The sequence below is a fragment of the Hylobates moloch genome, unplaced genomic scaffold, assembly GCF_009828535.3.
Source record: "Hylobates moloch isolate HMO894 unplaced genomic scaffold, HMol_V3 SCAFFOLD_12, whole genome shotgun sequence".
Lineage (NCBI taxonomy): Eukaryota > Metazoa > Chordata > Mammalia > Primates > Hylobatidae > Hylobates > Hylobates moloch.
This window is the reverse complement of record NW_026652287.1, coordinates 75,837,596-75,862,184: the sequence shown is the minus strand read 5'-3', so window position 1 is coordinate 75,862,184 and position 24,589 is coordinate 75,837,596. Positions and strand designations below refer to the sequence as shown.

Here is a 24,589-nt window from a genome sequence, read left to right as displayed (position 1 = left end):
AAGCGTGTGATACTTCCCCCTTCGCTCTCTGTCTCCCGTGCCACCAGGTGAAGAAGGTCCTTGCTTCCCCTTTGCCTTCCACCATGATTGTAAGTTTCCTGAGGCTTCCCAGTCATGCTTCCTGTTAAGCCTGCAGAACTGTGAGTTAATTAAACCTCTTTTCTTCATAAATTACCTAGTTTCAGATAGTTTTTTATAGCAATGTGAACATGGACTAATACAGAGCCAATCTCCTGCTATGTTTTAGGATCTGAGTCATGTATATTCATCATATCAAAACATAATTATTGATTATGGGGTTTTAAAAATTGTGGTTTTAACTTAATGTATAGGCTTAGCTTATTTTTATTTTAATTTTATTTTTTTGAGACAGAGTCTCACTCTGTTACCCAGGCTGGAGTGCAGTGGTGCCATCTTGGCTTACTGCAACCCCTGCCACCCGGATTCAAGCGATTCTCCTGCCTCAGCCTCCCAGGTAGCCGGGATTACAGGCACCTGCCGCCATGCCTGGCTAATTTTTGTATTTTTAGTAGAGACGGGGTTTCACCATGTTGGCCAGGCTGGTCTCAAACTCTTGACCTCAGGTGCTCCACCTACCTCAGCCTCCCAAAATTCTGGGATTACAGGTGTAAACCACTGTGCCTGGCAGATAAGCCATTTATTAACCCCACACCCCTAGCACGAGCTGTCACCCTGGGCTTGTCGGAGGTCCAGGGGTTAGAAAGGGAATGACAGAGTACACAAGCCCCTACCACCCCATGCCCCAGACACACCCTCTCTGCTGGCAGTGCAGATAATGTGTCCTGATACCCTGGAGGAGAACCACCATCCCAGGGAGAACCCTTTCTGCTCCAACCTCCTGGGCAGGTCCCAGGTTGGGGCAGAAGCCGAATGCAGGGGTTTGTCAGTCTTGGTCACATATGTGGACAGAAGATATGGTTGGGGCACCCTGGGGTGTGGGGAGGGTCAGCCTGGGGTTGGGGGTCATGAATACTGTGTTCCAGGACTCCTCCTCCTGCCCCCAATCCTCTGTGCCCTGGATAGAACTCTCCTAGCTTTGCTGATCTGTGCTCATATCTTTGGGGAGCTGCCTGGTCTCCAGGAAGAGCCAGAGGTTGTTGCATTTCTCTGACTCCACTCTTGTTACCCTGTAGCTGGCCACAGAGCCTGAGACCACGGCCACTAGTAGGCTCCACTGCAAAGGGTATGGAAACTTCCTCTGAATGAATATCTGCAAGCCAAAGGCCATGCTGGTGCCGGGTGCTTTGTAGCCACTGTGTTGTCCACCTAGGACAGGCCCAGGTTCACCATGGTTGGCCAGGCTCGGGCAACTTAGCTTTTAATTAAAGTATTTTGGTTAGAGTATGTAGTAAGATGAATGGAGAAATATTAAGAATTTATTTTAATTTTCTACATTTGTATTGTGGATAGTGATTTCTAGAACAGAGATTCTTAGCATGTCATTTTATTTCAGCAACTGCCACTTAACTTCTGTGCCTTACCAGGGAAGTGATTCTAAAGGAAAGAGGGTGGTAGGTACTCCAGAGGTGTATCTGAATCTGATTCTTGGTGGATTAGGTGGTGGAAGTCTCATAGTTTGAAAATGCATGCTTTGGAGAATTTACAACATCCTGTTGTGGAGGTGTGTTGCCTCCTAGCTCTGAAAGTCCCTATAGTATTTGTTCCCATCTTGGGGTACTGGCTAAATTAGGATTATTAAGGGTCTAAGAGGGGTCTTAGAAAATGGTCCTCAACCTCCTGGTTAAAGAAAGATCTTACAGAGGCTCTCTAAGTTAGAATGATATCCTGTGTGTGTGTGTGTGTGTCTGTGTGTGTGTGTATTACCACACCAAAGCAGAGTCAATAAGGAAAATGGTTTATATTCAAGGATCTGAATTTTATTATTGGTAAATTGTAATATATCTTACATCCTGGCAGGGATAAAACATTTATAAAGCACATTCTCCAGCTCCACCATTCTCCTTCTATCTCCTCTCCTGACAGGAGAGAAGGGAGAGAGGGTGGAGAGAGAGTGAGAAAGTGAGAGAAGAAGGAAAAGGAGAAGGAGGAAGAGAAAGAGGATGAGGAAAAGACAAAAAAAAAAAAGGGAAGGAAGGGAGAAAAAGTACTAAAGCTAGAATCTAATCAGGTCTCCATTTAGTTTAACTCAGGAAATTTTTTCTTCTTTTAAGGGCACATGGGGCCAAAAATGTTTGAAGTCCTAGCTGCTTTTTTTAATGCAAAAAAAAAATAGAGTAAAGATAATATACTTTTACTGTCACATTGGGGATTAAAAGAAAAAAGAAAAAATATATTAAAAAATAGTAAAACGAATGTAATTTATACTAAAGTGTAAAATGTCATTTTAGTGCCTTTCTAGAAGTGATAAGGAGTAATCAGTGAAAGGTATGAAGATGACCAAACAATCATATTTTGTCTTAAATAGGACCTGTGAATGTCCTACTATTTAAATAACTTTCATCAGTCACCCACCCCCATTGGCTTAGTTTCTTCCTCTTCTTTGAATCAATCTAAACATCCACAGGTCCCCATAGCTAACATGAGAGTTAATCATTTCTTTTCCCAAATGACTCTAATGTGTTTGGGCTGGGATAGGCAGACCAGTAAGCAGCCAGGATCACAGTAATTTGGCAAGGATGGTAGGCAAAGACTACAAATATTTTCTAGACAATTAAACATAAAGTAAATTCAACCTCTCTCCATTTAATTCCAAAGGCCTCCAAGCCTTCTATGAATGACATCTTGATGCTCTTGAAGACATCATTTCAACTGATTGCCTTCTCTGTTTCTGTTGGAGGCGTACATGTGAGCAGACTCTATTTCACCTCTAGGCAGGCATTGTTTTCAAGCCAATCATGATGAAAGTGCTTAACTTGAGATGAGTCTAAGATAACTGTTTCTACTTATACCCCATTTTGATCTTTGAAATATAACTTAATGTTTTGTACGTTATCAGCGGGGCCCACTTTACTGAATTTTCATCTCCCAGTAGGAATCCAAATTTATATAAGCTCCCAGTTAGAATTTCCTGACATCAGAGACTTAAGTGACTTTATATATATAACAAGTTCATTAAAAACTTGCATTCAGGGTCAAAGCCACAGAGCCCTTCTCAGAAGTCGCAGAGCTTGAAGCCACAGAACCCTCCTCTGAAACAAGAACATTCTCAGTAGTAGAAATCAGCTTGAAGATTAGGAAAATATACAAGTTATATTCATGTCACCATAGAATCCAAATCATCATTGTGGCATGTGTCACCTCCCAGAACATCTTCCTAGTTTAGTTTTTCTCTGAGAATCATCATGTCATGAATGTGCTACTAAGAGTCAGGAGAGCTGGACTTCAAAACACCAGCTTTGCCCCTGACTAGCTTTGTGACTTTGAATACACTTTGAACACATCTGTAAACCTCTCTTGATCCCTGTTTTCTCAATCCCACAAGAGCACACACATACAAAATCTCATCTGAAAAATGCTGGTACTTGATTAGATGATCTCTAAAACCATTTTCCATTTGTAACAACCTATTCTAAAACTAGGACTCATTTTATCCCTTAACAAAAATGTATAGGGCTAGGAATCCTCAAATTGTTGGAGTCCCCTAAGATGTAAAAAATCCCCCTTGAATTTGAAACAGAGGTTCATGTTATACCAAATCTTACAACCTTCAAATCAGGGTCATTTATTCCTGCTTTTTTCCAGTCAGTCAATAAAACTTACTGGACATCTGCTACATACCAGGCACTGTCTTGAGCCTAAGTGAACATCGGAGAAGGGGCAACAGGTTTAAAAGCCAGCAGCTGTATAAAGAAGTGGGAGATGGCAGAGAGAGCAGAGCAGAAAGAAAAAAGGAATATGTCAGCATATTTCTTCTGTTACCAAAACACTAGGGATTTGGTCTAGGTCCCATTGCTCTCTGCACAGAAAGCCAATCACTGAGACAAGGAGTACTGCCAGGGAAGAAGACTTATTCAAGTCCTGCATCTGAGGTGATGGGATGTTGGTCTCAAATCTATCTCCTCAACCAACTAAAAGTAGGGGTTTGTGCTTTATAAATGTTTTATCCCTGCCAGGATGTAAGATATATTACAATTTACCAATAATAAAATTCAGATCCTTGAATAGAAACCATTTTCCTTATTGACTCTGCTTTTTATCTGCACCATTTTAAAGCTGGGTAAACAAGGCATAGCCAGGGAAATTTCGCAGTGCTCCAGCCTGCTTTTCCACTGCAGGAATCTCTTCCCTCTCCTGTGAAAAGGCCAGGGAGGAGAGCTCAGGTCTTTCTCCCTCACACTGTGTAAGAGCTTGGCAATTGGACTCCCGGACATCCCTCTCCTGGAAGCAAGAGCAGAGAGGCAGCCTCAGCCCCGGCCATTTGTTCAGCCCCCCAACTATGTGTACAAGGTCTGTCTGAGGTGGTGCATATGCAGGCAGCAAGAAGTCCAGCTACTTCTCTCTCCAGCCTCCCCCATCATTGGCCTGCCACAGCGCCTGGGAAGAACTGAGAAAAGACTGTTAGATCTTGTTTATTGAACGCGGTGTTATGAGATAACTTTTAGGATGTTTTGGGGCCATTTCCTCAATCCCTCTAAAAGTTTTTATTTGTTATTTTCCTTCTGGTACTTCCATCTGGTACTATTTACTTTTTATCCTCCCACCTGTTATCATTTCTCTCACCCCTAAAACATAACAAGACATTTCTGATAATGTGTGATGTTTATCCTTGTAGTGAGAGGCATTAGATAATAGATAAATAAGAAGGGGAGTTTTAGTAGTTTTTCCTAGGTATAATTTAAAGCAGGATTATTATTATTATTATTATTATTATTTTTTATGCTGCTGTCTTGCTCTGTCACCCAGGCTGGAGTTCAATGGCATGATCTCTGGTCACTGCAACCTCTGCCTTCTGGGTTCAAGTGATTCTCCTGTCTCAGCCACCTGAGTAGCTGGGATTACATAAAGCAGGATTTTTAAAAACTGTGAACCTCAATTCATTAGTGGGATATAAACTCAATATAGTGAGCTTCAACTTGCAGCAGCATTATTATTATTATTATTTTTGAGACGGATTCTCACTCTCTTGCCCTGGATGGAGTGCAGTGGTGCAATCTTGGCTCACTGCAACCTCTGCCTCCCGAGTTGAAGCGATTCTCCTGCCTCAGCCTCCTGAGTGGCTAGGATTACAAGCACCTGTCACTGTGCCCACCTAATTTTTTTTTTTTTGGTATTTTTAGTAGAGACTGGGTTTCACCTTGTTGGCCAGGCTGGTCTCGAACTCCTGACCTTGTGATTCGCTTGTCTTGGCCTCCCAAAGTGCTGGCATTACAGGCGTGAGCCACCACGCCTGGCTAGCATTTTTTCTTTTTTTTTTTTTTTAAGGAAAAAATTGTATAGAGTGTAGCAAAAGTCAGCACGGTTTCATGAAACTTGCTTCAGTTACACAGCCACGTAGGAGTGTAGACTTGAGTGTGATGTGAAATGCACTTCTTTCTTGTTTTTGAAACAGGTTCTTGCTTCGTCACCCAGGCTGGAGTGCAGTGGTGCCAACACGGCTCACTGCAGCCTCAACCTCCCTGGCTCAAGCAGTCCTCCCACATCAGCCTCCTGAGTAGCTGGGACTACAGGAATGTACCAATAGGCCTGGCTAGTAAAATGCATTTCTTACAGTGGGTCCAAAGAATCTGAAGCTATTGATTTAAGGCATTCATGCTTTCTGGGCTCAATTTAAAGTAGCATATACTGTCTTTGTAAGATCTTAAATCACTCAGTTTACCACTGAGCTTATATTTCCAGAGGAACCACTTCACCTGACTGGTAGGAAATCCATAGGGCCTATTTTGGGTAGGCTGGAAGTAAAAACTTATTAGATAAAAGAGCTGAAATAAGAAATTTAAATAACTATTTGTACCAACTGTACCATCTGCTTGCCACTGCTCCAAACTTTTACCCACTTGCTTTTTGTAAAGAGATCACCTGCTTATTTAAAATATCCTTTTGTAATGTATTGGGAAGGTGTGAGCACATACGAAAATGGTAGTCAATGGAGATGGAAGGGGCTTTATTCTCACTTAAGAGAGCCCTGGGAGGAATAAGGTTTTATCTGGATCAGGGTATCCAGTTGCATTGGATAAACATTGCCTGAGGCAGGATAAAATTTAAAAACACAGTGGTGACATTCTCTGTTCCTTTTATAGTCCCTCAGCTGGCTTTTTTGCAGGGTGCAGGATGAGTGACCACCTGACGTGCTTATGTGGTCAGTAAGTTATCTGAATAGGGTCTCTCTAGACCCCCTAGAACTTGTGGAGCTGGGTTGTATCATAGGAAGTGCAAGCTGTGCTGGTGTTCACAGCTAGAGACAAGGAGAGTGGTTGGATGTGCACCTGGCTCTGCAGGAAGCCCATCTCAGGTTGTTGCTGAGGATAAGAAGCTGGCACTGGAATGGTTGGAAAGGCTGTAAGAGCTCCACAATGCCACCTGGCCCTTTTTGGGTATGCGGTGCCCAGTCCTGAGCTGCTGTTTAGTCTGACAAAGATAGAGGGATTTTTTTTCTTCCCCCTTTGGGCAACCTGCTCTGCATGGTACAGAGGAAGGCACAAAGAGGTCAGTGATTTATAGACCCTCTGTAGGGAAAACAAAAAAAAAAGCAAAACAAAAAAAGTCCAATAAACTTAAGCTATATTTTTCCATCAGCAGCTGGTTTTGCCTTTCTTGGAAATAGCGTTTCTTGTATTGAATCCAGCTTTAGAAATTCCTCCTGTAGTCTAAAGACCTGTCATCAGACAGGTCAATGGGTAAAGCTCATTGGAGCTGTTTCTATCTTTATTCCATCCAAGATATTGCCTGCTAATCCTCTCAGACAATATAATGGTTCCCCAAACTCAGGACTTGGTAGTGGCTTATGAAAATATATTGATGTCCTATTTGGAAACTGACCTTTTACTCTTATCCTTGTTATCCTTTTTCTTCTTCCAGTCTGTTATTTGAGATGGCTGGGACAAAGAAATGCAAGAGGAGGGACCACAGCTTGCTGGGGATCTCTCCCACCTCCAATAAGCCACAGGCTCTGTCTGTACACTTAGGCAAGTCCCTTTGAATATGTTTTCTGCCAGTTTGACTCCTTTTTCATGTGCAGACTTGAAAAGTAAACTGATGTCTCATTATGGGAGGACTTTACCTTAAGTATGGACATCAGAGAGAGGCTTTGACAGAAGTACGCCTCCTGACTTCTTTTCCCCAGGATCCCAGTCTTTACCCTAAGATCTTTGAATTGTTGTGATGGTGGTAGTTAGAAAGTCAATAAAGAGGAGGCACATTATACACAATGGATGAACCCCTAGAACTTTTCATTCAGTGGAAGAGGCTGGTGTAGGTGAGCAAAACAAGGCTTCCCCCTACCTGTCTAGGTTCCGTGTCTGGGCTAGAAATTAGACATAAGACAGATGAACAGGAGAAAAACATATTTATATTTGCATGGGAGTCCCACAAACTATGAGACTCCCACAAAATATGGAACTCCATGAAGAGTGAGATGATTGAGGCTTATCTAGCATCCTGAGCTACAGAAAAAATAGGGACCCATGATCTCTGGTCGGGGAGGCAGCAACAAGCCTCGGGGAGGGTAAGGGGAGGAAATGCATGGTGAACAAAGACTGTCCTGCTATGCAGATAGAAAATCTTCAGGTAATAAAAATTATCTCAAAGCAGCCTTCTTGCTTGTACCAATAATTTACTACTATAGATTTTCTTTATACAAAAATTTCTTTTATAGACGTAAATTTATTTTACAAAAGGACAGTTTTTCAGAGCTATTCCTACGTTAGCAGTTTGTCAGAACAACCAGCTCAAAATGAGCGAAAGAGGTATATTTTGGGATGGCATATTGTGGTCCCCTACAGTCATATTTTGGGGTGGAATATCCTGAGCCCTAACACTGAACACTCATGAGGGGGAAGGGGATGGGTAAGTTATGCCTTGATTGTTAAGTTGCTGGAATATCTAGGTCTCTTGATTTCTTGTCCTCCTGCTATTTGGTCATTAACCCAGCTGCCCAGGAATTCAGTGGTGAAAAGATGGGGGGATAAAATTAAAACAAGTAAGCATTTCCATTAGACAGTAGACAAATCTGATTTTATTTAAAAAAAAAAAAAAGAGTTTAGCTCAATTTTATTTTTCACATGGTGAAAAGAGGGTGTCCTCTTAGTCTTTTCTCTACTTTTCAGTGACTGCATTTTAATAATCTGATTTCTCAGGATATCTGACTAGTGAAGCATTTCCTGACCCCAGTTACTGAGGCTAATTGAGAGTTAATTATATGTCTGCTCATTATTTTGCTTACTTCCTAGTCTGAAAACAACAGCAATTGCTCACACTCTAGAACTGGGCCAGGAAGTAGCATCATAGGGTATGATTTGAGATGTTAGAACAGCTCCCTCCTCACTATCTTTACCACCACCTAATCAGACTACCTGGAATTATACCATTAGAGAGATATTGCATAGGCTAAACATGGCTTTGTTTTTCTCAGGAAGAGGCAATGTTATAAATTTTTTTTTTTAAGTTTTTCACTTTTTCTTTTTTAAGTTGGTGTGCATTGCCAGTTATAAATCTAGTATTTCTTCCTAACAAAGTTTTATTAATGTATAATGCATTTTTGGTTGATGATATATTAAGCTATTATTAGTTAATCGTATCCGAGTATAAAGTATTTCAGGATTTTGCTATTGAAAAGCTACCTGAGACAAAGGCATTTAGAATTTGGAATGCTAGAAGCATGAGGGATGGAAATAGCATAATATACAGTATGTACAGGCTCAGGGATCTAGCTGTAAGGTAGGAACAACTTTTTCTCTACCTTCTTACGTTCTGTATATAGGGACCTTCAAATTAAACTAATAAAAGACAGATCAACAAAAGAAAAGGCACATGATTTTATTAACATTTACATGCTTGGCTGTTCACAGAGCAGAAGTGAAACTCAAAGAAGTGATTAAACTTGAGTGGTTATAGACCCTTTCCTTTTAACAAAGGAAAAAAGGTTTGGACTTCAAAGTATGATAAATTGTGGGGAAGTGAGTAGGAAGTGTGTGGTAGGAACTAATGGAAGATAAAGGCTATTTTAGTAAGGCCTATTTATGCAAACTCACCATCTTTGATAAGACTTTTAGGTAGATAAGGGGAAGACACTAGATCTCTTCCTGTATCTTTTGATTCTCAATTGCTTTCAGCTCAAAATAATCCTTATGTCAATGTAGCATATTTTGAGTAGCATATTCTGATCTCCTTCAGAGGCAAGTGAAGGGAGTGTTACACGCAGTTAGATGGCTTTAAAGACTCCAAGGCTAAATTATATAGTTCCATGACATTTACCTAATATTGAACCTATTCCTTAAAACGTGAATGTTGGGTGACCCTGTCTTAATGAATAGACATATGACTTTATTCAACCAATTTGAGGACATAATTTGTATCCAGACTTAATGGAAACCCTGTCTCTACTAAAAATACAAAAATTAGTTGGGCATGGTGGTGTATGCCTGTAATCCCAGCTACTCAGGAGGCTGAGGCAGGAGAATTGCTTGAACCCGGGAAGTGGAGGTTGCAGTGAGCCAAGATCACACCACCGTACTCCAGCCTGGGTGACAGAACAAGACGCCATCCTGGAAAAAAAATAAATTTTGCCAGGCGCGGTGGCTCACGCCTGTAATCCCAGCACTTTGGGAAGCCGAGGCGTGTGGATCACGAGGTCAGGAGATCGAGACCATCCTGGCTAACATGGTGAAACCCCATCTCTACTAAAAAATAGAAAAAATTAGCCGGCCTTGGTGGCGGGCACCTGTAGTCCCAGCTACTCGGGAGGCTGAGGCAAGAGAATGGCGTGAACCTGAGAGGCGGAGCTTGCAGTGAGCCGTGATCGCGCCACTGCACTCCAGCCTGGGTGACAGAGCAAGACTCCATCTCAAAAATAAATAAATAAATAAATAAATAAATACTTAAATACGTAAATAAATTTTACTATATACTTTGTGATATACTGGCAACCTCTTTAATATCTAGAGATGAAATATTATAAAATCAAGACTCATTTGTCCATTATATACACTATATATGCAGCTAAACAAAATGCACAAAAATACAGAAAAAATGGTGCCTGAAAATGTCCTAGTATGAACACACTAGCATATTACCCTTTGCAATTCCTTCCCTCCCACCTCTTCTAAACCTTTGAACAGGTATAATACCATATTGCTCACAGAGGTGGTTTAACAATTCCATTTCCAAAAGACAATATTTCCTATGAATTTTAGCAGAAAGATATCTACAAAGTGATATTTTACTACTTCTACATTTGATATATGTTGGGCACTTCTAAACATCTAGGTAGACTAGATGTTTTAGATAAGGAGTTAATTTGCCCTCTATATACACAGCAGTCTTCAATAAACTGCACACATATAACAATAGTTATAATTTGAAAGAGTCTTCAAATATGAACATTCTGGCCTAGAACCTTCGCATCTCCTTCAACCCAGTGGGTTATAATGCTCGGATTTTCCAAAGAGAATCTTTCCCAGGAATTTTAAAACAAAATATACAAAATATATTAGTTTACTAATTGTACTTTTGTCACACACTGACGACCTCTTTAACATCTGGAAAGACTAGATGTTGTAAATTAGGACTCATTTGTCTTTTGGGTACATTATATACACAGATAAATAAAACAAACGCACAGACATAAGGGATGATGGTTAATCTTGCCTCACTATAAAGCACAATGGCACAGAGCTCTTCACTCTTTCTTCTCCTCCCTCCTCCCTTGAACCAGTGCCCAAACACAATGTATATTACTTAAGAGGTGGTTTGGTCATTCCCTGCCCCGCCCCCGCCCCCACTCCCCCCACCCTGCCACCCCAAACCGACATATCATATGAATTTTAACAAAAGGATATTTACGGAATGTTAAATATACTTTATTGGTCAGTGTAATCCATATGTTACTTTGTTTTCATATACACCCTGGGGCAATTAGCATTTGAAATACAATGTGGGTGGTTTTTTATTACAAAAATATTGCTAATTTTGAAGGTGTGATAATGATTTTAAGATGTGGTTATATTATCTTTTAGAGCTTCATACTAATGCATCTGTGGATGAAATGATGTGATGTTTGGATTTGCTTCAAAATAAGTCATTGTTTGGGATGGGTATGAGGGGAGAGGAAGAATAGCTGGATAGAGATGAACAAAATTGGTCTGGGGTTGATAATTGTCAAAGGTGTGTGATGGGTTAAGGGTGATTATTACCCTAGTCTCTAGTTTAGAATATATTTGAGATGTCCATAATTAAACCTATTTTTAAATCATAATAAAAATAAGTGTATGAAAGAACCTACTTACTGCAAGCACTTTGTTTCTGATTAGCCCTGAAGGATATGGTAGTTAGGGTAAAGGATATCAGAAATTATTTTCCTTTTGCTGAAACAATGGCTGTTCATAAAATGTGAATTGGTAGAATATTGTACAGGCATCTCCAATATCACAGGAATAGAATTTAAGAATCCAGCAAAGGTAGCAGACTCCCCTTTGGACTGGTGTTCTAGACCTAGGGTATACTGCGTCTCTTGTCAGGTGCTTAATAGAGGATTTTATCTTGATTCTAGCCAGAGGGGAGCTGTACCTGCCTGCTACCAGAATACGTCTATATTAAGCTGTTTTTGCATTGCTATAAAGAAATATCTGAGATGGGGTAATTTATAAAGAAAAGAGGTTTAATTGCTTACAGTTCTGCAGACCGTTCAGAAATCACGGCAGCATCTGCTTTTGGAGAGGCCTCAGGGAGCTTTTACTTATGGTGAAAGGCAAAGTGTAAGCCAGCGTCTTATACGGAAGGAACAGGAGAAGGGCTGGGGGGAAGTGCTAAACATTTTCTAAACAACCAGATCTCATGAGAACTCACTCTCTATAAAGTACCAAGGGGGGATGATTCTCATTCATGAGAACTTTGCCCCATGATCCAATCACCTCTCACTAGGTCCCACCTCCAGCAATGGGGATTACATTGCAACATGAGATTTGGGTGGGGCACAGATTGAAACCACATCATTCTTCCCGTGGCCCCTCCCAAATCTCATGTCCTTCTCACACTTCAAAATACAAATATGACTTCCCGACAGTCCCCCAAAGTCTTACCTCATTCCAGTATTAAGAGTCCACAGTCAAAAGTGTCATCTGAGACAAGGCTCCTATTTACTTATGCAAGTATCTGCAGCTTGCTTGAATTCCTCCCCCAAAAATGGGCTTTTCTTTTCTACCAGATAACTAGGTGGCAAATTTTCCAAATTTTTCCCCAAACTTTTATGCTCTGCTTCCCTTTTAAATATAAGTTCTAGTCTTAGGTCATTTATTTGCTCCACGTATATGCATAGGTTGTTAGAAGCAGGCAGGCCACATCTTGAATGCTTTGCTGCTTAGAAATGTCTTCTGCCAGATACCCTAACTCGTCACTCTCAAGTTCAAAGTTTCACAGATTCTCTAGGGCAGGGGCATAGTCCAAAAAAGCTCTTTGCTAAGGTGTAACAAAAGTGACCATTGCTCCAGTTCCCAATAAGTTCCTCATCTCCATCTGAGACCTCCTCAGCCAGGTCTTTACTGCTCATATCACTACCAGCATTTTGGTCACACCATTCAATAAGTCTCTAGGAAGCCCTAAATTTTCCTTTATCTTCCTGTCTTTTTCTGAGCCCTCCAAACTGTTTCAACTTCTGCCCATTACCCAGTTCCAAAGCTGCTTCCACGTTTTCAGCTGTTTTTATAGCAACACCCCGCTCCTCAGTGCCAATATTCTGTAGTAGGCCTTTCTCACATTGCTATAAAGAAATATCTGAGACTGGGTAATTAGTAAAGAAAAGAGGTTTAATTAGCTCATGGTTCTGCAGGCTGTACAGGAAGCATGGCAGCATCTGCTTCTGGAGAGGCCTCAGGAAGCTTTTACTCATGGCAGAAGGCAAAGTGGGAGCAGGCTTTTTACATGGCAGCGGCAGGAGAAGAGAGAGAGTAGGGAGGTGTTACACACTTTTAAACAACCAGATCTTGTGAGAACTTATTCACTTTACAGTACCAGGCGGGGATGGTGCTAAACCATTCATCAGAACTTTCTCCCATGAGCCAACTACCTCCTACCAGGCCCCACCTCCAGCACTGGGGATTACGTTTCAATATGATATTTGGGTGGGGCACCCATCCAAACCATATCACTGTCCCATATGCTGCTAGTGAAATTTGCAGGCAACAGTCTTTTCAGAGGCCAAAATCGTCAGTGCACTGAGAAGTGCACTGAAGTGCATTGAGTTTAAGAACAAACTCTAGGCCGGGCGCGGTGGCTCACGCTTGTAATCCCAGCACTTTGGGAGGCCGAGGCGGGCGGATCACGAGGTCAGGAGATCGAGACCACGGTGAAACCCCATCTCTACTAAAAAATACAAAAAATTAGCCGGGCGTGGTGGCGGGCGCCTGTAGTCCCAGCTACTCGGAGAGGCTGAGGCAGGAGAATGGCGTGAACCCGGGAGGCGGAGCTTGCAGTGAGCCGAGATTGCGCCACTGCACTCCAGCCTGGGCGACAGAGCGAGACTCCGTCTCAAAAAAAAAAAAAAAAAAAAAGAACAAACTCTATGACTCTCGCACCTGCTTGAAAATGAATGTTTGTGTGCTTGCCAGATTTGCTCATATGGCCTATCAGAGAGGTTAATGGAAAGGAGAATGCTAGGCCTCACTACAGACACAGGGAGTTTTAAATAGCCACTTTGGCTTGGGCTGGGCTCAGAGCAGACACTGGGGGCATCCTCCCACTTCTGTGTTAGGCACAGCATGTCTGCCACAAAGTGAGGGCTCGGGAATACCTGGACAACAGCAGCCCCTCAGGAGTGGTGTCTGTGTAAGCCCAGGGGCAGCACCCTGCTGCAGCCTTCTGCATTCACCTCTGCTTAGGCCTCCCACAAGTGGGAGGGAGTGGAAAGAAAAACGAGTGGGCACATTGACAGCATTTTTGATAACCCCTGATACTGCCTAGTGACTCATAGAACAATCTGAAGGAAATAGCATTTCTGGAAAGGGGTCTTGAAGTGTGTGGGTAGAAACAAGAGTGAATGAATTGGTGTAATTACTCTTGATCTGACTCCTATGTGTACCCTTAGCTTTATAAGGCTTTGGCAAACTTGTGTTACACAGATTAATATGAGTTTCTTTTTTTTTTTTTTTTTTTTTTGAGATGGAGTCTCATTTTGTTGCCCAGGCTGGAGTTCAGTGGTACAAATCTCGGCTCACTGCAACCTCTGACTCCTGGGTTCAAGTGATTCTCCTGCCTCTGCCTCCCGAGGAGCTGAGACTACAAGCATGTGCCACCAGGCCTGGCTAATTTTTGCATTTTTAGTAAAGATGGGGTTTCACCATATTGGCCAGGCTGGTCTCGAACTCCTAACCTCAAATGATCTACCTGCCTTGGCCTCCCAAAGTGCTGGGATTACAGGCATGAGCTACCATGCCTGGCCGAGATGAGTTTCTTGTTCATCTGTACATTGTCACTAATTTAAAAAATGTGCGTATGTATTTTATGTAAAGTCATGTATGGCTGAATGATGAGGATACATTCTGAGAAATGCATCCTTAGGCGATTTTGTGATTGCCAAACATTATAGAGTACACTTTCACAAACCTACAAGGTATAATCTACTACACACTTAGGCTTTATGGTATAGCCTATCACTCCTAGGCTACCAACCTGTACAGACTGTGACTATGCTGAATACTGTAGGCAGTTGTAACACAATGGTATTTGTGCATTTAAACATATCAAAACACAAAAAGCATACCTAAAAAGTAAAAATACAGCACAAAAGATAAAAATTGCTACACCTTAGCTGGGCATGGTGGCTCATGCCTGTAATCCCAGCATTTGGGGAGACTGAGGCAGGTGGATCACGAGGTCAGGAGTTCCAGACCAGCCTGGGCAAGATGGTGAAACCCCATCTCTACTAAAACTACAAAAATTAGCCAGGTGAGGTGACGGTTACCTGTAATCCCAGCTACTCAGGGGGCTGAGGCAGAGAATTGCTTGAAACTGGGAGGCAGAGGTTGCAGTGAGCCGAGATCACATCATTGCACTCCAGCCTGGGTGACAGAAGGAGACTCCATCTCAAAAAAAAAAAAAAAAAAAAAAAAAAAAAAAAAAAAAAAAAAAAAAAGCTACACCTGTATAGGGCATGTACTATGAATAAAACTTGCAGGACTGGAAGTTTCTCTAGATGAGTTAGTGAGTGGTGAGTGAATGAGTGAATGTGAAGGCCTAGGACATTACTGTATACTACTGTAGACTTTATAAACACTGTACACTTAGGCTACACTAAATTTATACAAATATTTTCTTTCTTTAATAATAATTAACCTTAGCTTACTGTAACTTTTTTACTTCATAAACTTAAATTTTAAAAACCTTTTTGACTCTTGAAATAACACTTAAAACACAAATACCTTGTACAGCTGTACAAAGATATTTTCTTTCCTTATATTCTTATTCTATAAGCTTTTTAAAATTTAATTATTTTTACTTTTTAAACTTTTATGTTAAAAAAGAAGACACAAACACACATTAGCCTAGACCCACACAGGGTCAGGATCATCAGTATCACTGTCTCCCAGCCTCCACATCTTGTCCCACTGGGAGGTCTTCATGGGGAATGACACACATGGAGCTGTTATCTCCTATGATAACAATGCCTGCTTCTGAAATATAATACCTCCTAAAGGACCTGCCTTAGGATGTTTTACAGTTAACTTTAAATAAGTAGGAGCATACTCTAAAATGACCATTAAAGTATAGTCATTTATTATCTTTATCAGTATTATGTACTGTACATAATTGTATGTGGTATACTTTATTTATTTATTTATTTATTTATTTTGAGATGGAGTCTTGCTCTGTCATCCAGGCTGGAGTGCAGTGGTGTGATCTTGGCTCACTGTGACCTCTGCTTCCTGGGTTCAAGTGATTCTCTTGCCTTAGCCTCCTGAGTAGCTGGGATTACAGGTGCCTGCCACCACGTCTGGCTAATTTTTGCATTTTTAGTAGAGACAGGATTTCACCACGTTGGCCAGGCCGGTCTCGAACTCCTGACCTCAGGTGATCTGCCTGCCTCGGCCTCCCAAAGTGCTGAGATTGAAGGTGTGAGCCACCACGCCTGGCTGTGTGTGGTATACTTTCATACAACTGGCAGTGCAGTAGGTTTGTTTATAGCAGCATCACCACAGACACATGAATAGTAAGCTGTGCTGTGACATCACTAGGCAATAGAAATTTTTCAGCTCCATTATAATCTTTATTTTGATTTTAAAAATTTTTTATTTGAGACAGGCTCTCAATCTGTCACCCAGGCTGGGGTGCAGTACACAATCATGGCTCACTTTAACCTTGAACTCCTGGGCTCAAGCAATCATCCTGCCTCAGCCTCCTGAGTAGATAGGACTACAGGCTTGCGCCACCACACCTGGCTAATTTTTTAATTTTTTGTAGGAAGAGGGTCTTGCTATGTTGCCCAGGCTGGTCTGGAATTCCTGGCTTCAAGGAATCCTCTTGCCTCAGCCTCCCAAAGTGTTGGGATTACAAGTATGACCCACTGTGCGTGGCCCATTAAATCTTATGGGACCACTGCCATATACGTAGTCTGTCATTGACCAAAGCATTGTTATGCAGCACATGACTCTTATGTGTGTTTGTGTGTGTGTGTGTGTGTGTGTGTGTGTGTATTTAAATTAATATATCTTGAGTACCTTTTAATGTGTTGGGCTCTGCTTTTATTAACATGATCTCACTTGATCTTTAAAACAACCCTATAAGATAGGTGTTAACTTTTATTATTATTATCATAAAACTTTGGCTCAAATAATTTGAATGATTTTATTTATTTAACAAATATTTATTGAGCATCTACTAGGTACTAGGAATCATTTTAAGCGCCAAGGATTCAGAGATACATAAAGCAGGTATTGTCTCTGTGCTCAGGAAGCTGACTACGATAAATAAGCAAACCCATAGTGAGATAATTTCAAGTATTATTTTGAGTGCTGTGAGGCAAATAAATAGGTTAATGCATCTGAGAGTAGCACATGGTTATGGGAGTCACCACTATATAGGCGAAGGGAACAGCAGTTACAAAGTGCTGAGGCTTTGCTTGAGGCTTTCTGACTTTTCAAGGTCACCCAACTTGTGAATGACAGCTCTGGGTTTTAGTCAATTTCTGTGGAACAGCAGGCAGCAGGGGCATGGAAAGTTTAGCTCATTCAAGGTGAAGCCTTGAGAGTTATGGGAGTATGTTAAAATGATATTTGCAGGGCTGGAACGGCTCCAGAACACCTCGGCTGTGAGGTCCCCCATCACCACTCAGAGCACCAGGGACTTCAGGGGAAATATTTGTTTTAATCATTTCGGGAAATGGGATTGCTCTTTGATATTTTCTCATTCTGTTTGCCTGACAACCACACAAGAAATCAGACTTTTTAAAGGCCTCTCTTGCCTAATCAACTAGATGCTTTGGAAAAAAATTTGCCAAATGATAGAAATATTTCTCTTTCAGCTTAACTGCTGACCCAGACTAGTGAAAGAAATGGCCTTTCAAAGAATAAATCTATGAAATTCCATTTCTGGGGCAAGTGCCTTGATTTGCATTGAGCATTGTTGTAAATGTCAACTGTCCGGCTCCCACTGTCAGCTTGAATGGCCATCAGTGTTTACCCTCCCAAGATAATTGCACTAACTTATTCAGCACATGGTTGGAGGCTGAGGCCATACTGTTTCTTGTTAATCTCAATCACGTCCCTCTTTCCTCCTTCCTTTTTCTCCTATGAGGCACTTCTAGATTTTTCAAGGTTATGATGAAATACTAAATTCTTCGCTTAGCAGGGCTGTCAGTTTTCCTGAGTTGCCGTGCTGAGCCAGTATTCCCATGGCTGTTCCTGAGAGCAGGTGGGAGAATGTGAACCCGTTGAAGAGACTGAACAAAGGGACAAGCAGTGGCAATTTCCTTCCCTCGCCACTGGAAGTTGATGTGAAGAGCCAAGGGCACAAAATTTTTCCAAATCAAAAATACCAGAATATACACTCTGTCTTGTTTACCAGTATCCCAAGGACCCAGAACATAGTAGGTATTGAGTAAATACTTACAGAATGACAATCACAGTGACTTGTCTCTACTAGCTTAACCATCCTCCCATGGCCTCCTCAGTCCCTTCCTCATTGGACACTGCTGGATTTTTTGCCAATTGTGTTCTCTTGAGGAAGGGGTTGAGGGGACAAAGGGAGGGAAGGCTGGACATATTGCCTAGGCTTGATTGGCTGCAGCCATTGTGATTCTTTTCCAGCTGCAGAGCATTTTGCATGTGACGAATGATATGGAAACATGCCTCCAGCAGCCAACTCGCCCCTCACCAGTTCTTTGTAAATACCAGCCAGAGGCAGCTCTGGTCTTCCGCCAGTCTAGAGACAGTGAAAGCAAACTTCGCAGGTTCCTTGCCCTCACATGGGGCTCATCAAGACCCTACAGCTGTTGTTTCAGCTCCAGATGAATTCTTTGTATTTTTCCTTTACAGAATCTACTAAGGAAATGTCATTCCCCTACTTCCCTCTGCCTATATATGTTTGCTTTGGCAGAGAATCACTCTGTGTTCCTCTCTTCTCCACTCTCATCTCTTTGATCCAAATGTTCTCTCCTGCTGGTTTCTTCTTGTCCCTGGAGGTACAAAACACATGTTTGGTTTGGTAGAAATATCAGGAGAATATCTGAATGTCTTCGATTGCTTCAGGGGGGTCTTGATTAACATATCTGTGTGTTTCAAAATCTGTTTTACCTGTTCTTCTATCAGCAGCATTATCATGAGCCAGTCCAGGAAAGACCTTTTATATAAATGAAAGATTTGGCCCAATTTCTAGGGGGTAATTTTACTGTGTTTTGTAGCTTTTGAGACTCATACATTTTCATACTCTAACACCTCAAAATTTGGGAGGCAAATTCTTTCTTATTATAGATATATGCCATGCATTAATCAGTGGTACTGTTGTTTCTTTTTTGGTAGATAAAATAATGATGTGTCTTATAATAGATGGAATCTTAGATTTGATGAAATACAGTAGTTTATTTTGGCCAAAAATATCTCAATTTATTTATTTATTTTTCTTTTGGTTCTTGATTTGGAGATTTATTTTTCTAGTTATTTTTTTTTCTATTTGGTGTTAATCATTCAGACTAATCTATGAACTACATATTTCTATAATCAGCCCATTTTAAAATGTGTCCATCATGATAATTTTAAATATATGTAGATAGATTTACCTAAAGGAAGAAAGGATCCAGGAGTGAGAAAGCTGAGGTTCTAGTCCTGCTTTTGCTTTAACCATGGATAAGTAATTACCTTTTGAGCTCTTCTTTCTTGGCTATAAAATAATGTGTAAGAATGCAATGATTGCGAAGACTTTGATTTCATAGTGGCTCCTCCTCCCTGTTGGTTGTTATTCAGAGTCAAAGGCATGAGATGGGTAGCAAATCTGGTTAATGTCTCTTCAGAGTAATGTTATGTCATAGTGACTTGCGAGAACCTGTCATGCCAGATCCAATTAGTTTTCTCTGTGAGATAATGATCCCATTGCATGAACAAATGAGAAGAGCTAATAGTTGAGTGCCAACACAGAGTGCCAGGCACTGTGCTATCTGCTTGCTATGGGTTGAATTGTGTACACCCCCAAAATGTTGAAGTCCTAATTCCCAGGGGCTGTGGCTTTATTTGGAAATAGGATTGTCTTAGTCTGTTTGTGTTGCTATAACAGAATACTTAAGACTGAGTGGTTTATAGGGCCGGGCGCGGTGGCTCACGCTTGTAATCCCAGCACTTTGGGGGGCCGAGGCGGGCGGATCACGAGGTCAGGAGATCGAGACCACGGTGAAACCCCGTCTCTACTAAAAATACAAAAAATTAGCCGGGCGTGGTGGCAGGCGCCTGTAGTCCCAGCTACTCGGAGAGGCTGAGGCAGGAGAATGGCGTGAACCCAGGAGGCGGAGCTTGCAGTGAGCCGAGATCGCGCCACTGCACTCCAGCCTGGGTGACAGAGCGAGACTCCATCTCAAAAAAAAAAAAAAAAAAAGAAAAAAGAAAGACTGAGCGGTTTATAAAGAAAATAGATTTCTTTAGCTCACAGTTCTATAGGCTGGGAAGTTCAAGGGGCAGAGCACTGGCATCTGCTCTGCTACTGGTTAGGGGTTTTGTGCTGCTTCCATTCATGGTGGAAAACAGAAGGGTAGGCACATGCAAAGAGGTTACATGGCAAGAAAGGGAGCAAGAGAGAAAAACTGGGGAAACCAAACTCTTTTTAACGAGCTACTCCTGTGGGAATGAATTCATTCTAGAGTAATCCAGTCTCAAGAGTGTGAGAACTTACTGACTACCTCAAGAATGGCACCAAGCCATTCATTCATGAGGGATCTGACCTTCCTTACCCAAACACCTGCGGCTAAGTCCCACCTCCCAACACCACCATATTGGGGATCAAATTTCTACATGCGTTTTGTTGGGGACAAGCAATATCCAAACCATAGCAGGTCTTTATGGATGATCAAGTTAAAATGATGTCATTAGGACTGGCTTTAATCCAATATAATTGTCTTATAAAAAGGGGAAATTTGGACATAGAGGCAGGCAAACACACAGGGATAGTGCCATGTAAAGATGAAGACAGAGATTGAGGTGATGTGTCTACAAATCCAGAGCACTAAAGATTGCCGGCAAACCACCAGAAGCTAGAAGAGATGTGTGGAAGATTCTCCCTCACAGCCCTCAGAAGGAATCGATCTCGTTGACACCTTGGACTTCTGGCCTCTAGAACTGTGAGACAATCCATTTCTGCTGTTTAAGCCACCCAGTTAGTGGTGCTTTATTATGGCAGCCCTAGGAAACTAATACACTGCTGTAGACAGACTGAATCATTCCATCCTCAGAATGATACTATCCATTTATTCCCCAATGTGCTAGCACTAAGGCAGGAAACAAATGGAAAATGTTTGCTCTCGTGGGGCTTACGTTCTAGTGAGAGAAGCCAGATAAAAAACAAACAAGTAAATATGTCATATGTCGGATGATTAGACATGCAATGGAGAAAAAAATAAGGCACAATGAGGGAGACAGAGAGTGTGTGGTATGGAGGTGGTGATTTATATAGGGGAGTCTGCAAAATATTGTGTAGAAAGAATATTGCAACTTCACAGCAACCAACATGAAGGCATGCTCTTGATATATTCACCAAACAAGTTTCTTTTTATTATTTTTAAAATATTATTTTTTAGAGATGGGGTACAGTAGCATGATCATAGCTCGCTACAACCTTGAACTCCTGGGCTCAAGCAATCCTCCCACCTCAGCCTCTTGAGTAGCTGGGACCACAGGAGCATGCAACCATGCCAGGCAAATTTCTTTATAAATCTGTTTTGTTTTTTTGAGACAGGGTCTCACTCTGTTGTTTAGGCTGGAGTGTAATGGCGCAATTATGGCTCACTGTAGCCTCCACCTCCAAGGCTCAAGTGATCCTCTCAGCTCAACATCCTGAGTATGACTACAGGCATGCACCACTACTCCTGGCGAATTTTTTATTTTTTGTTGAGATAGGATCTCACTATGTTGTCCAGGGTGGTCTCAGACTCCTGGGCTCAAGCAATCCTTCTGCCTCAGCCTCCCAAAGTGTTGGGATTAAAAGTGTGAGACACTGTGTCTGGCCTATAAATCTGTTTTATGTTTGAAAAGCTTAGACATGTGGAAGTAGTTGCCTAGAGTTATATAGACAGCAAATGGAGGAGTTGGCATTTAACCCAGATATGTAACTGCAAGCGCATACACTCTTAATCATGACAAGGGCTTTTTGCTCACCCTGTCTTTATTGATTTCAGTATAATTTATGTTCTGTTTAGCCAGAGTCTAGTTGTAGAGTTTCTGTGATTAGGCAAGTAGAACATTTCCCTGATGATTCTCCCAGAAGCATAGTTTCCAATGACCTGGTGTCAATGTGAGGGGCAAATGTCAAGTGGTCCTATCGCCCTTGGAATCATTGACGTCTTGACTAAGGGTGTTGAAGGTGTGCTTATTTAGCCTATAGGTGATGTAACATCAAAGAGACCAGTGTGATTATTATTAAATAGCAAGCACAACCCTAGGCAAACAGGATGAAATCCAATTATATAAGGGTGAGAGTAAGGACTTACATAAACCATAACAATAATTATAGAATTGGCTAGCCACCATCACTGCTTTAAAAGACCTGTGGGTCAGGGCTGATCTATGATCAATGATCATGATCATTGCTGATCATGAATCAGCAATATCATGTCATTGTGGGGGAATAAAGCTAAGACCATCCAGGGCAGATGTAATTCTTCCTCTGTGCTCTGAGTACATCAGCCATGACTGTGCTACAAATAGTATTGCTACCCAAACTTAAAAAGAAAAAGACTCAAATATTAGTATTTTAGTTTAGCCAATAAAATTAGCAAAGTTAAAAAATAATCCTCTGTGTTAGTGCTAGTTTGAAGCAAGTGTATTTTCATATACTTCTGTTGGGACTCCTAATGATACCACCTTTCTACAAGGCAATTGACAACATGTATTGAAAACCTTTAGCTGTGAATATTCTTGGAGCAATTCCAATTTCAGTATTTTTTTTTCTCAAAAGAAATCACTGGAGACAGATGAAAAATTTAGCTACGAAGTGTTTATTGCAATATAATTTGTATAGCAGGATTGGTTAATATGGTAAAACGTTGGCCAGGCACGGTGGCTCAGGCCTGTAATACCAGCCCTTTGGGAGGCCAAGGTGGATGGATCATGAGGTCAGGATATCGAGACCATCCTGGCCAACACTGTGAAGGCCTGTCTCTACTAAAAATACAAAAATTAGCTGGCCCGTGCCTGTAGTCCTAGCTACTTGGGAGGTTGAGGGAGGAGAATCGCTTGAACCTGGGAGGCGGCGGTTGCAGTGAGCTGAGATTGCACCACTGCACTCCAGCCTGAGGACAGAGTGAGACTCTGTCTCAAAAAAAAAAAAGGTAGAATGTTATATGGCTACTAAAATCATGATGCTAAATAAGAATTTTTAACTGTTTTCAGTTCATACACCCTTTTGGGCATCTGGTGAAAGCAGTCAACTCCCTTCTTGGGAAGAAAGCACATATGTACCTACATAAAATTTTGTCTATAATTTTGTGTATAATTTCATGGACTATGTAAAGTCTATACACAGACTCAGGTTGAAGATACCTACCCTGTAGGGGTAATAATTAGTGACAGGGAAAATAGTCTCCAAAGCACATATGTGCATTGGCTTATGAGACTGGAAGATATACATCAAAATAGTTATTAGCTCTGAGAAGCAGGATTATGGGTTTTGAAAAATTTCTCCTTTGGGCTTTTTCATATTTCTCAATTTTCCACCATAAACATGTATTATTTCAATATGGTTTAAAAAATATTTTAATATGGAGCAAAGTAAAAAAAAAACCCAAAAATTAAACACAAGAAACTTAGAGAAATCCCCAAGAAATATAACAAAAACGATACATAATGAAAAGTGCAAAGAAACAATATTGCTTTGCCTGCAGTAATAGGTATTACTATGAGGGCACAAGACAGTTTTCTAAGCTCATGGAACATTCAAAGGAAATGGATTTAATTTAAAGTAAATGTTACGCTTGGGCAGAAAGTAGAATGGTTTTGCTATTGCTGTTGTAAAACACTTAGATGGGGGCACCCAAGGACAGGATGGAAGCTTTGTCCCTGGAAATGCAAAAGATGTAGCCAAAAATTATGGATCTCATGGATTTAGGCATCCATCTCCCTGAAGGCATTAAATGGTATCAGGTCGTTTATCTTGAGCCTTTCTGCTCAGTTTGTTTATGGCTTTGAAGCAGGGCACAGTGATACACAAAAGGGAAAGACACTGCCAGTACCCAGACATCTGCTCCATCCTCACCTACTTCAGTGATGCCCCCTCCTCACTCAGCATCAGGATGAGGGTAGAGAGTGTTGCTTCTCTATTAAGGTGATTTGGGTCTCCTGTTAATCACATTGACAACCAGGGAAATTGGGGATCTGATTTCAACAAAGCTGAAATTCATTTTTGTTCCTTGGTCTGATCCATAGCACTAAGTGAAGTATTCAATAGACAAAGTCCAGCCAAGTAAAATTCTACTCCATGCTCGCAGTTATTAATGTGAATGACTCCTCTGGGGGAAAGCATTTTGTATATTGGATAGACCAAATCCTCTGGAGACTCACTGAATCTTTAGGGGAATTTCTTTAATCTGCACTGTAGGTTTGGCAATTCTTTGACCTTGTTATTTTTTCTTTTTTGTCATGCTTACCATTCTTTTTGTGAATATTAGGTACTGCTGCTAAAAGTATATGCCTTAGGACAATTCAGTTTCTATGACAATGTGTGGATTGAATATCATTATAACACACACACACACACACGTACACATGTATACTGC

The 24,589-nt window shown here is 41.3% G+C and overlaps 1 pseudogene; it reads right to left on the bottom strand.

Annotated features, from left to right (window-relative positions):
• Nucleotides 1-1,051: 1,051 nt before the first annotated feature.
• On the bottom strand, nucleotides 1,052-1,311 carry LOC116479732 (transmembrane protein 141-like; annotated as a pseudogene).
• Between the last annotated feature and the right edge of the window lie 23,278 nt (nucleotides 1,312-24,589).